This window comes from Falco punctatus, assembly GCF_963210335.1.
Source record: "Falco punctatus genome assembly, chromosome: 12".
Classification (NCBI taxonomy): Eukaryota; Metazoa; Chordata; class Aves; order Falconiformes; family Falconidae; genus Falco; species Falco punctatus.
In genome coordinates, this window is record NC_137592.1 from 700,486 (window position 1) to 713,827 (window position 13,342).

The 13,342-nt window shown below is 52.0% G+C and overlaps 1 long non-coding RNA gene across 1 annotated transcript; it reads right to left on the reverse strand.

The window, feature by feature from the left end:
* Positions 1-7,483: 7,483 nt before the first annotated feature.
* On the reverse strand, positions 7,484-12,099 carry LOC308071913. The gene is made up of 2 exons (XR_013931370.1): positions 9,567-12,099; positions 7,484-9,414 (listed from the first exon to the last, which is right to left on the reverse strand). It is a non-coding gene; the product is annotated as an uncharacterized lncRNA (long non-coding RNA).
* Between the last annotated feature and the right edge of the window lie 1,243 nt (positions 12,100-13,342).

A 13,342-nucleotide genomic window follows, 5' to 3' on the forward strand; every position in this document is an offset into this window, starting at 1 on the left:
CCCGGTCCCGGTCCCTGGTCCAAGCCGCAGGGGTCCGCTCCCGGGGTCTTGGCCCCAGTCCCGGTCCGAGCCGCGGGGGGATCCCGGTCTCGATCCCCAGCCGCGGGGGTCCCGGTCCCGGGGTCTTGGCCCCAGTCCCGGTCCGAGCCGCGGGGGCATCCCGGTCTCGATCCCCAGCCGCGGGGGTCCCGGTCCCGGGGTCTTGGCCCCAGTCCCGGTCCGAGCCGCGGGGGCATCCCGGTCTCGATCCCCAGCCGCGGGGGTCCCGGTCCCGGGGTCTTGGCCCCAGTCCCGGTCCGAGCCGCGGGGGCATCCCGGTCTCGATCCCCAGCCGCGGGGGTCCCGGTCCCGGGGTCTTGGCCCCAGTCCCGGTCCGAGCCGCGGGGGCATCCCGGTCTCGATCCCCAGCCACGGGGGTCCCGGTCCCGGGGTCTTGGCCCCAGTCCCGGTCCGAGCCGCGGGGGTCTCGGTTCCGAGGATCCCGGTCCCGGTCCCGATCCGCGGTGGTCCGGGTCCCCGGGGTCCCGGTCCCGGTCCCGAGCCTCGGGGGTCCCGGTCACAGGGGTCCCGGTCGCGGTCCCGAGCCACGGGGGTCCCGGGTCCCGGTGGTCTAGGTCCCAGTCCTGAGCTGCGAGAATCCCGGTCCCGGTCCCGGTCTCGGTCCGAGCCGCGGGGGTCCCAGTCCCGGTTCCGAGCCGCGGGGGTCCCGGTCCCGGGAGTCCCGGTCCCGGTCCCTGGTCCGAGCCACAGGGGTCCCAGTCCCGGGGGTCTGGGTCCCGGTCCCTGGTCCGAGCCGCAGGGGTCTCGGTTCCGAGGATCCCGGTCCCGGTCCCGAGCTGAGGGGTGTCCCGGTCCCCGGGGTCCGGTTCGGTCCCGAGCCGCCGGGGTCCCGGTCCCTAACCGCGGGGGTCACGGCTCCCAGTGGTCCCGGTCCCAGTCCTGAGCTGCGAGAATGCCGGTCCCGGTCCCGGTTTCGGTCCGAGCCGCGAGGGTCCCAGTCCCGGTCTCGGTCCAAGCCGTGGGAGTGCCAGTCCTGGTTTCGAGCTCCGAGGGTCCCGGTCCTGGGAGTCCCGGTCCCGGTCCCTGGTCCAAGCCGCAGGGGTCCGCTCCCGGGGTCTTGGCCCCAGTCCCGGTCCGAGCCGCGGGGGGATCCCGGTCTCGATCCCCAGCCACGGGGGTCCCGGTCCCGGGGTCTTGGCCCCAGTCCCGGTCCGAGCCGCGGGGGCATCCCGGTCTCGATCCTCAGCCACGGGGGTCCCGGTCCCGGGGTCTTGGCCCCAGTCCCGGTCCGAGCCGCGGGGGCATCCCGGTCTCGATCCCCAGCCACGGGGGTCCCGGTCCCGGGGTCTTGGCCCCAGTCCCGGTCCGAGCCGCGGGGGCATCCCGGTCTCGATCCCCAGCCGCGGGGGTCCCGGTCCCGGGGTCTTGGCCCCAGTCCCGGTCCGAGCCGCGGGGGCATCCCGGTCTCGATCCCCAGCCGCGGGGGTCCCGGTCCCGGGGTCTTGGCCCCAGTCCCGGTCCGAGCCGCGGGGGCATCCCGGTCTCGATCCCCAACCACGGGGGTCCCGGTCCCGGGGTCTTGGCCCCAGTCCCGGTCCGAGCCGCGGGGGTCTCGGTTCCGAGGATCCCGGTCCCGGTCCCGATCCGCGGTGGTCCGGGTCCCCGGAGTCCCGGTCGCGGTCCCGAGCCGCGGGGGTCCCGGTCCCCGGGGTCCGGAGGTCCCGGTCCCGAGCCTCGGGGGTCCCGGTCACAGGGGTCCCGGTCGTGGTCCCGAGCCACGGGGGTCCCGGGTCCCGGTGGTCTAGGTCCCAGTCCTGAGCTGCGAGAATCCCGGTCCCGGTCCCGGTCCCGGTCCCGAGCCGCGGGGGTCCCAGTCCCGGTCCCGAGCTGCGGGGTTCCCCGTCCCGAGCCGCGGGGTCCCGGCCCCGTCCCGAGCCGCAGGGTGTCCCGGTCCCCGGGGTCCCGGCCCCGTCCCGAGCCTCAGGGTGTCCCGGTCCCCAGGGTCCCGTTCGCGGTCCCGAGCCACGGGGGTCCCAGTCCCGGTCCTGAGTCGCTGGGTGTCCCGGTCCCGTGGTCCCGGTCTCGGTCCCGAGCCGCCGGGGTCCCAGTCCCGCTCCCGAGCCACGTGGGTCCCGGTCCCGAGCCGCGGGGGTCCCGGTCCCGGTTTCGAGCGTCAAGGGTCCCGGTCCCGGGAGTCCCGGTCCCGGTCCCTGGTCCGAGCCGCGGGGGTCCCAGTCCCGGTTCCGAGCCGCGGGGGTCCCGGTCACGGTTTCGAGCAGCGAGGGTCCCGGTCCCGGGAGTCCTGGTCCCGGGAGTCCCGGTCCCGGTCCCTGGTCCGAGCCACAGGGGTCCCAGTCCCGGGGGTCTGGGTCCCGGTCCCTGGTCCGAGCCGCAGGGGTCTCGGTTCCGAGGATCCCGGTCCCGGTCCCGAGCTGAGGGGTGTCCCGGTCCCCGGGGTCCGGTTCGGTCCCGAGCCGCCGGGGTCCCGGTCCCTAACCGCGGGGGTCACGGCTCCCAGTGGTCCCGGTCCCAGTCCTGAGCTGCGAGAATGCCGGTCCCGGTCCCGGTCCCGGTTTCGGTCCGAGCCGCGAGGGTCCCAGTCCCGGTCTCGGTCCAAGCCGTGGGGGTCCCAGCCCTGGTTTCGAGCTCCGAGGGTCCCGGTCCTGGGAGTCCCGGTCCCGGTCCCTGGTCCAAGCCGCAGGGGTCCGCTCCCGGGGTCTTGGCCCCAGTCCCAGTCCGAGCCGCGGGGGGATCCCGGTCTCGATCCCCAGCGACGGGGGTCCCGGTCCCGGGGTCTTGGCCCCAGTCCCGGTCCGAGCCGCGGGGGCATCCCGGTCTCGATCCCCAGCCGCGGGGGTCCCGGTCCCGGGGTCTTGGCCCCAGTCCCGGTCCGAGCCGCGGGGGCATCCCGGTCTCGATCCCCAGCCGCGGGGGTCCCGGTCCCGGGGTCTTGGCCCCAGTCCCGGTCCGAGCCGCGGGGGTCTCGGTTCCGAGGATCCCGGTCCCGGTCCCGATCCGCGGTGGTCCGGGTCCCCGGAGTCCCGGTCGCGGTTCCGAGCCGCTGGGGTCCCGGTCCCCGGGGTCCGGAGGTCCCGGTCCCGAGCCTCGGGGGTCCCGGTCACAGGGGTCCCGGTCGCGGTCCCGAGCCACGGGGGTCCCGGGTCCCGGTGGTCTAGGTCCCAGTCCTGAGCTGCGAGAATCCCGGTCCCGGTCCCGGTCTCGGTCCGAGCCGCGGGGGTCCCAGTCCCGGTTCCGAGCCGCGGGGGTCCCGGTCCCGGGAGTCCCAGTCCCGGTCCCTGGTCCGAGCCGCAGGGGTCTCGGTTCCGAGGATCCTGGTCGCGGTCCCGAGCAGCGAGGATCCCGGTCCCCGGGGCCCCGGTCGCGGTCCCGAGCCGCGGGGGTCCCGGTCCCGAGCCACGTGAGTCCCGGTCCCGAGCTGCGGGGGTCCCAGTCCCGGTCTCGAGCCGCAGGGTGTCCCGGTCCCAGGGGTCTAGGTCCCGGGCGGGTGCAGTACCCACATTTGTTCGCCAGGTGACAGCAGGTCCCCACCAGCCCTGTGCTGAGCACCGGTCGGGAGAGCCCTGGGCCGGGTCTCAGCCCAGTTTACACCACCGGACCCCGGGAGTGCTCGCTGCGGCTGCGGGGTGCCCTGCGCTCTGCCCTTCGCCCACTCGCAGCCCGGGCACTCATACTCATTGCCTCCGTATGCAAAAGCATCTACGTGCCTCAAGCATTTCAGTCCTTTGCGTATGATGCGCTCTGTTTCGCTGTGGGAAACGGGTGCATTTGCTCTGTTTGCATTTGGAAGCGGCTGTTAGTAACAGCACCTTTACATTATTTTTTTACAAAAGAGAAGAGACCTTGCAAGACTGCACTTTCTGAGTAGGGGAAAACGAGCGGTGTAAATATGTGGCTTAGGAGAAGCTCCCACTAGGTTTCCCCTTGCACCACTAAGCCATCACGAGCTCTTGTGTTCACAGCCGCTCCCCGTGACGGGAAAGTCAGCCGTTACCGGAGCGAAGGGGTGCAGAGTACGCGGCAGCGCTGAAAGGTGGCACAAGGGAGCGGGGCCTTTCCTCCTCCTGCCTCCCTCCCCCCCCACCCGCCCCCCGGCAGCGGGTACCCTCCGGCGAGGATTTGCTTTCCGCTGTGCCAGCCGGTCGGGGGGCAGCTCGGTTGCTCTCGGCAGCGCGTCTGTAAGCGAGTGCAGCGCTCTGCAGGCGGAGTCCGCGGCGGGCCGGGGGGCTGTGACACCGAGCGGCAGCTGCTCTCGGCCAGCAGCTTCGCCTCGCGACCGAGCCCCCCCAGGCAGCCGCTGTGGGCACAGCCCGCACCCCCCCGCAGAGCCCCGGGGCCGGCAGGCTGAGGGGAGCCCGCGGCGGCACCGAGCCCCGGCCCCGCGCGGAACGGCAGCCCAGCCCCCGCCCGCCGCAGCTCGAACGGGCGGCTGGTGCTTCTTCTCGTGCTGGTGCTTCTTCTCGTGCTGGTGCTTCTCACTTTGCCCCGGTAGCCATGCGGAGCGCACCACAGGAGCTGTGCTGCCCGCTTTCTGGGGCGAGATGCGGAACCGCTGCCTTTGCCCTTGTCCGCAGCCAAAATGCTGCGTAAGCCGGGTTTTGGCTAGCTAACGACTATGAAGTCGTTCTCGAAGCAAGTGGTGGAGTCATAGTGTTACCGAAATCTCGGAATGAAGAACTTATCGACACCAATGTGATGTAGATAAGCAGACACTTCTTTATTGACGGCCGGGTGCGTGAGCGAGTCCTCTCACGATCAACGCACGCCAGGTCTCAAAATCAGACACCATATATAGAACTTATTCATACATATTCATTAAGTATTCATACATAATCATAATATTTCCAGTAAATCATTAACATACTCTCCTCCTATATCCGATCCTATATCTCATCACAAGAGGTGGAATTACTACCTGTCCATTAGGAGTTATCCACCATCCAGCTACGTTTTTCTTAGCATTTAATAACTGACCCAATTTGTCACCTTCCTCTGAGTATCTCAGTTTTTCCCTGGGAAGGGTTACTGTTTTAGAAGGAATTATTGCCATTTGCAATGCTTGTTTCTTTGCTACCTTTTTTCTTTTTTTTTTTCTTTTTTTTCTGTTCTATCAGCTAAATTATTCCCAGCTATTATTTTTGTATTCCCAATCTGGTGTGCCTTACAGTGCATGATTGCTACTTGATCTGGCTTTTGAACTGCTTGCAATAATCGTAAAATTTCTGTTTGATGCTTAATGTTTGATCCTTGAGAGGACAATAACCCCCTCTCTTTCCACAAAGCTCCATGGACATGCACTACCCCAAAGGCATATTTTGAATCAGTCCAAATATTTACTCTCTTGTCTTTGCTTAGTTCTAAGGCCCGGATTAAAGCGATGAGTTCTGCCTTTTGGGCTGATGTGGTACTCGCCAATGCTCCTGCTTCTATAACTAGTCTCTGTTGTTACTGCATATCCGGCGTATCGGACTCCTTGTTCCATAAAGCTGCTTCCATCAGTATACAATTCCCAGTCTGGTCGCTCCAATGTCACATCCTTCAGATCTTCACGACTGGAATAAACATACTCGATGGCAGCCAAGCAGTCACGTTCCAGTCGTCCTTCTTCCTGTATGGAACTTAAAAACACTGCAGGATTTACCAGGTTAGTTGTCTTTAGAATCACATCATCCTGTTCAGTCAATACCACCTGGTATTTCATCATTCGGCTCGGAGACAGCCAATGTCCCCCCTTCTGCTCTAGGACAGTTATCACCATGTGTGGGACATAGGCTGTTATTGTTCTTCCCAAAGTTAACTTCCGAGCTTCTTGTATGAGCATCACTGTTGCGGCCACTGCTCGAAGGCAGTTTGGCCACCCTCTGCTCACTGTGTCCAGTTGTTTAGAGAAATATCCGACTGGTCGTTTCCAGCTTCCTGTCCTCTGGGTTAACACTCCCAGTGCCAGGTGTTGCCTTTCATGTACAAACAGCTGGAAATCTTTGGTTAGATCCAGCAGTCCTAAGGCAGGTGCAGACATTAAGGCACGTTTCAATTCTACAAAAGCCTTTTGCTGTTGTGGGCCCCATACAAAGGGGGAATTCTTTTGGGCCTCGTACAGCGGTTTAGCTATTAGCCCATAGTTCATGATCCAAAGGCGACACCACCCGCTCATTCCCAAAAACGCTCTGAGTTCATGAATATTTCTTGGCTCAGGTATACCACAAATAGCTTCTGTGCGATCTTTTCCTAATTGCCGTTGTCCTTTTGAAATCTCAAAGCCCAGATATATCACAGTCTGGCAGGCTATCTGGGCTTTCTTTCTGGATACTTTGTATCCATTTAGTCCCAGGAAATTCAAGAGATCAATAGTCACCTGTATACAAATAAATCTTTCTTCTGTAGCAATCAATATATCATCCACATATTGTAAAAGTAAATGCCCAGGTCTTGATTTATCCTGTTTCCAGATTTCAAATTCCTTTGCTAACTGATTTCCAAAAATAGCTGGACCGTTTTTAAATCCTTGGGGTAATCTAGCCCATGTCAGCTGCATCTTTCGCCCAGTTTGAGGATTTTCCCATTCAAAAGCAAACAGTTTTCTGCTTTCCTTTTCCAAAGGTATACAAAAGAAAGCAGCTTTTAAATCAAGCACTGTAAACCACTGATAAGTCTCCCTCAATGCTGTTAACAGTGTATAAGGGTTTGCTACTACAGGATAAATATCCTTAACTATTTGATTTACTGCTCTCAAGTCTTGTACCAGTCTATATTCACCCGAAGGTTTTCTGGCTGGTAAAATAGGAGTATTATACTCAGATTCACATTCTTCCAAAATTTTATACTCCAAAAATTTATCAATAAATTTCTTCAATTCCTGTCTCACTTCCGGTTTGATTGGATATTGTTTAATTCTCACTGTTCCTGCGCCTTCCTTCAAATCTATTTTAACAGGTTCTGCTAGTTTCGATTTACCAGGAATATTTGTTTCCCATACAGTAGGGATCACTGCCAAATCCACCTCCAGTGGAATTTCTTGTTCCTTTACTTTTTCTTGTATCATCAGGATTTCTCCTGTTTTTGACTCAGGTATTTTCAAGAAAAGTTCTCCTTCGTCAAAAACAATCTGTGCATTTAATTTGGATAACAAGTCTCTTCCTAAGAAGGGTATCAGACATTCTGGTACACACAAAAATTTATGTGTAATCATCTTATTTCCAAATTTCAAATCCAGGGGTTGCAGGAATGGCCTGGTTTTGTTCCAATTTTTCCTTTACAGGTATTTAATAAAAAAAATGTTGCTCCTGTATCCACGCCCAATCTCACAATTTGAACAACATTTTTTTCCACTTTCTTATTATCAGAATTTATAGCCATTACCAAATTATCTCTAATAGTTAGCTTACATTCATCCTGCCAATCCTTTCTTTGTCTTAAGTAAAAAAAACCAAATCCACATCTGGCATTTTATTCCATTTCCCTTCTCTTTTACAATACAGCATTAACTGCAGAATAGTGTTATAATTCAGTGTCCCATTCGTGGGCCACTTTTCCTGATCATCCAATATATACAAAGGCCACCAATTATTACAATACTCAAATTATTACAATACTCAATCACCTGGCTCTTTTGCAGATCATCCTGTAAATTTCCTCAATGTGCCAATGAACATCCCAACAAAGAATTTTTCGGGATTTTGTCATTTACAGCAAGATTACCCATGCTTTTACTTTTAAACAACCGAGTTAACTTAGTTGCCATGGTGTAATCACTCACAATACAGTACACAATTATTCAACTCTGTCACTCCGATCTGCGGATCCACACTCCACACTCGCTTTCGTTCTCAATTACACATCTCACCCTTACAGCCACACTCACACTTTCCCACAGTTACTTTAAACAAACATATAACACAATATTATACCTCTTAATTTTCTTCTTAATACACAAACTCACAAAACCAACAAAAAACCCCAAAAACTTCTTCTAACTTCTTGTTAGAGGCACTACCTTAGAGAACACTATAGCATATAGTTTCTCTTGTTTCCACTTTTGTCCAACCCTGCAATAGCTTTCGCTTATGTCTTACGGGCAGACGCCTAGGCTTCCACTTCCACAAGGATCCTTTTAGTCCAACCCTGCGCAGCTTTCACCGCGTCTGACAGGCAGACTTACTCAGTGAGACTCAAACTCACTGGTGGGTCTCCAACCCACTCCTTACCATACACTTATTATAGTGGGACTCCTACCCACTTCCTCTAGTGCACTTACTCACTTACTTTAGTGGGACTCCGACCCACTTACTACAATTAAAAAAAAGAAGTGTCTTACCAAAAATCCAGGGAACGTCGCGAAGAGCCTTACGGATCAGGGATCGATGGGGATCCCCGAGAAATCCTCGGTGCCGGCTGGAACCGATCAGGTCCCTGACTCCTCCGGTCTCCTTCAGCGAGGTCCCATCTGGGTCGCCAAAACTGTTACCGAAATCTCGGAATGAAGAACTTATCGACACCAATGTGATGTAGATAAGCAGACACTTCTTTATTGACGGCCGGGTGCGTGAGCGAGTCCTCTCACGATCAACGCACGCCAGGTCTCAAAATCAGACACCATATATAGAACTTATTCATACATATTCATTAAGTATTCATACATAATCATAATATTTCCAGTAAATCATTAACATACTCTCCTCCTATATCCGATTCTGCGCAGTAGAGCTTAGAAAGGTCTAGAAATGGGTCTGGGGTACGATTTGGGTAGGTGGTATGTGAGTCGGTGGTCGCGATCTCCCCCTGCCAGAATTACCTGCTACTAAAGTGCACGGTTTCTTGGCAGGTAACCACAAGCTGTCCCAGTTGACTCTTCCCAATTTCCATTAATCTCATATTCTGACATCTCAATACACTTTCTACATACAGAAGACTGGTCAGATACAAAGAAACCTTTCAAACCCTAAATTATTACCGAAGTTTCAACAATAATTCCAGCCCATTCTTCTGGCCTTGGTACGGGATGTACAGAGGGTCTCATAGCAGCTTTTACTGAGCAGTTATAAGTTTCCTCAAAATATATTTTTATCCTTCTATATTTCTATTCTATAAAATAATTCTATAAAATCAAATAATCAATCAAATAAAGTCAATCAATCTTAACTTATTAACAAATCAATAACAATAGTATACTACTGTGTGTGGGTGAGTGTCCCGCAACCCAGGGGAAAACTGTCTGAGCTGCAGCAACAGCAAACTAGTTGTCCGATACAACAGTTGAAGGGAAAGTCTCGCGCTTCCCCTGTTCCAGCCCTGCAGTCCTGCTACTGCTTGTTGTGTTTGGTGAGCATAAGGACCGCTGAGCTGGCTGGAATTGACTGAAATAAGGACTGGTTGAGCTGACCAAAGAGCGAGTCTCCCCTAGAAAAAGACCATTACTATAGTTATACAGCAAACACCCTAAAAATCATTCTTCTTGTTTAAGTTTTATAAGAAATATATATATATATAAAAAAATAAATATTTAAAGAACTGTATAGATCTGTGCTAGAAAACCTAGGACATCTACTTACAGGTAGTACAGTAGAACTCCTCCTTACTGATTCAAAACAATCCATCCAAGACACAAGCTGAGGGAAAACTTCTGCTGTTTTTGAGTCGGTTACTGTACTCTGTCAGCAGCACATTGCTGGAGACAGAAGAGAAGAATTAATGTCTTCTGGAAGAATACAGTGTCCAAAAGAAATGCAAACCCAGCATCACTAAATTTGCACCCCAATCTAGAATGTTAACTGTGTCCTCAACAGCATCAAAACAGGTTTGCAAATGCACAAAATTTATAACTATTGCATGTATTGTTGCGATGACGTAATGAAAATAAAAAGGCATGCCCAGTGACTAATGTTCACTCTGATTGAATACTTATTTCCATTGAATTTTAAACTCATTGGATGAAAAACTTCCTCAACAACTTTTTTTTTTTCTGGAAAAGAGCCCTTTAGCAAGTGTTGTGACCACTCCTTAAATGGTTTTCAGTTCAGTGGTCCCCCTAAAGAGTTCTCCAGTTAAGCTCATTCTATTATGCACGTGTGAAATATTTTTTTTCTTCCTAGCCTCAAGTTTTCTTTTAACCTAAACGTAGCTAGCTTAAATTGATATCACCTAGGCTCTTTTACCTTTATGCTACTCTTTTCCAATAGCCATGATGTTTTGTTTGCCTCTCAGATGGGAAAAGTGTGTGGTTGTAGAATGGTAGTGCATTTTTGTCCATGGGGTACAAAAACAAGGGCGTATTGGATCCCTGCTGTTACAGATCTGAATGTTAAAGCTTGATCTAAATAAAAAAAGAGTTAACAGAAAAGTGATTTGAATTTAAAAAAAAAAAAGGGAAAGGCAGGGGGGTGGGGAGACACGGACATGACACACACCAGAATACAGTAATATTATCCGGAAATCCTGTGTCTTTGCATCTCACGTACATTCTCATTGTTTCTTCACTCCTTTCCTGTTTGCACAGGTGAAATGGATCAGCACTTCATGTGGCAAGTTGTTTTTCTTCCCTTCCTCCTGAAGGGGAGGCAACTCCCTGCTACTCTTGGACTTCTTTGTTTCAGCAACACCTTGATGGAGCGGATAGAGATAAGGAGCATTAGATGCGGGAGCTGGAGCAGTATCAGAAGACTGAAGCCTATAAATCTTTAGCAGGAGAGCACAGGACAGACAAAAGCCAAATCACACAGACAAGGTATTGAATGGGACAAAAATATGTGCCTGGAACAACACAAGATTCCCAGCTGGTTGTGCAGACTGACGCTCGTTTACAGCCTTTGATGTAAAGGCTTGTTAAAACGTGGATGCTCATCTCAGTGAGCTCATCTGTGGGTGTGAAATAGAACATTTTTCTTCCGGCAAATCTTAGTTTCATAAATATGACATACAGCAACCTACACCAGAAATAATAATTGTCATTATTTCGTCACAGCAGTGACCAAACCATTGTTAATTGGTCTCCATTGTTCTGGTATTGCTTGTTAAAGAAAATGTGTTTTGAATTCAGAAATTTAAAGTGCTAAAGCAGCTAAAGTGGCAGAACCAGGCCTCGTCCCCAGTATAGCCCTAATCCAAGGCTGGTTTAACACCCACTCCAGTTAATCAGTGGGAGAACAGAGAAACAACAGATGATCAACTTGTGCACACAGGTGCTTGCAGAAACGCAGGTGTTTCAAGAAAAAAAAAATCAGTATATGTGAATAGGAATTGCTCAAAGACTAAGTGTGCTTGAAGGAGTGTGTGAGTTAAAGCTGGCAGAAAGAAGATCACGATCCGAGGAGGAGCTTGGAACCGATGCAGAGACTGGAAGCAAATAGATGAATCAACAGGGACAGGGTCAGGTGATGGATTTGCAGAATGGACAAGACCAAAGGAAACTTCTAAAACTTCGGACGTTGACTAATGATTTGATAAGTGTATATAAGCCGCGCTGTATCCCTTTGCTCTCTGCCACTCGCTGGGGCGGTGGCCCAGCTCTGCGGGGCGATTAAAGCAAAACTAGTGGTACCCACGTCTGTGTAAATTTCTCCTTTAACACTATATGTGAAGCATATGACGGAAGTGCTGGTAATCCACTGGTGTTGTGACTGTTGACTGATGTCCCATGTTAGAATAAATACAAGTACAATGGCTAACAGGCCTCACGTGCATGAAGAACATGAGAACGGTGGTGCTGGGTCAATGGGTCTGTGCTTTTCTCTGGTGCTCTCCTTGCTACCACCTAGCACTCAGCTGGCAAGCTCATGGGCACAGCCAGGACCAGTCCAGCCTCTTGTTTTCCAGGGAGCCGATCACCACACATATGGGAAACAGACAGTAGACAAGACCTAGTTCTTCATATCCTTTCCGTTGTTTTGCTAGAGAATCTAAAGTTTGATAGACCTTATTTTGTTTGTATTTACATTGGCACTTCAGTGGGTCCAGACTAAATGGCCGCTCTCTACCTGACTGCTGCAAAAATTGGTTTGAGCCCTCGGTTAGTAACCAGCCGTTGGTTAACTTCGTCTTTGAAATACAGCAACCTATGGTGGAATAGGAAACTGAGACAGTTAGGGACGTCGGTTGTATTTACTTGAAGGAGGTGGAAAATTTTCTAGGGAAATTTAATAGTGTTAGCATAAAAATCCTGTATGTGGCACATGAGCGATTGCTCTAGGCAAATGGCTTTTTAGAATTAGAAGCCATCCCTGCCTTAAGTGACACATTTAGAAAAAGTCTCTGCGTGAATATTAAGCTCACACAGCAAAGCTGCAGCTACCTGAGAGCACAGTATTTTTCCTGGTTTGGAGGATTTTTTTATTCATCTAAAACTTTCCAACGGTCGTCACTGCTAGTTTATTCCCTGTATGACAAATAAGTAGTAAATGAAGGTGTTTTCATACAATGGAACAATCTGCATGCTTGCATTTTTTTAACAGCTGTTGCAAAGATGTACTTGAAACCCTGAAGAGCTTTTGCTTTTTATACTACTGAAAACCACACTACACAGCTTTTTGCAAATTTCCAGTCTGGAGAATCGCAGAGTAATGGTTCGTTTGTTTCCGTGAAAGAAAAAAACCCCAACACATCTTCCTTTAGAGGCAATATTTTGCTGCAGATTTTAGTTCTATCTTTTCTATTTCATCTACCTCTTCTCCAGCTCAGAAAGGTCTACTTCTTTAGAAATTCTTTTCATTTGATGTGTTAGAATATCTCTGTGTAGTAGTCGAAAAGGAACTGGACCTGCCCTTTGTCTCACTCAATTCTCATTTCTATAATACATGCAGTTTTCCTTTACTTATTAAAGAAAATTACCAAATCCCATACAGCTACCTGGGATCATGGATCAATCTGAATATGCGTGGCCCAGCACTACTTTTTGCAACTGATCTAAAATTCTGTGCCAAATTCTATCATAACCCAGGAATGGAAATAATAGGGATGACATACTTTGCATATCTTCTCTGCAGGTTGTTACGACCCGCTGCAAGTAAATAAGAAAAAATACAGGTAGTGGACATTTCTAAATAAACCTCTGACATCTGAAGAAGTCATTTTAATATCAGATTTATTCTCACCATACTTTCTGCATGGAAGACCAGAAGAATCTATGCTTTTAATACAATTTGTGCAGGAAAGCATTGGCAAAAATACTAGAGTACTTGTAATGTTTGTTCCTACACCAAACATGCTGAGGTGAGGCTTAAAAGCCCACCTGTGAATTCACATTTGCCGCAGTGCTGTTAGTAAAAGCTGTAACTATCCGTATTTTTTTTGAGAATGCTTAAAATGAAACACAACCTAACTCTCAGTTATAGAA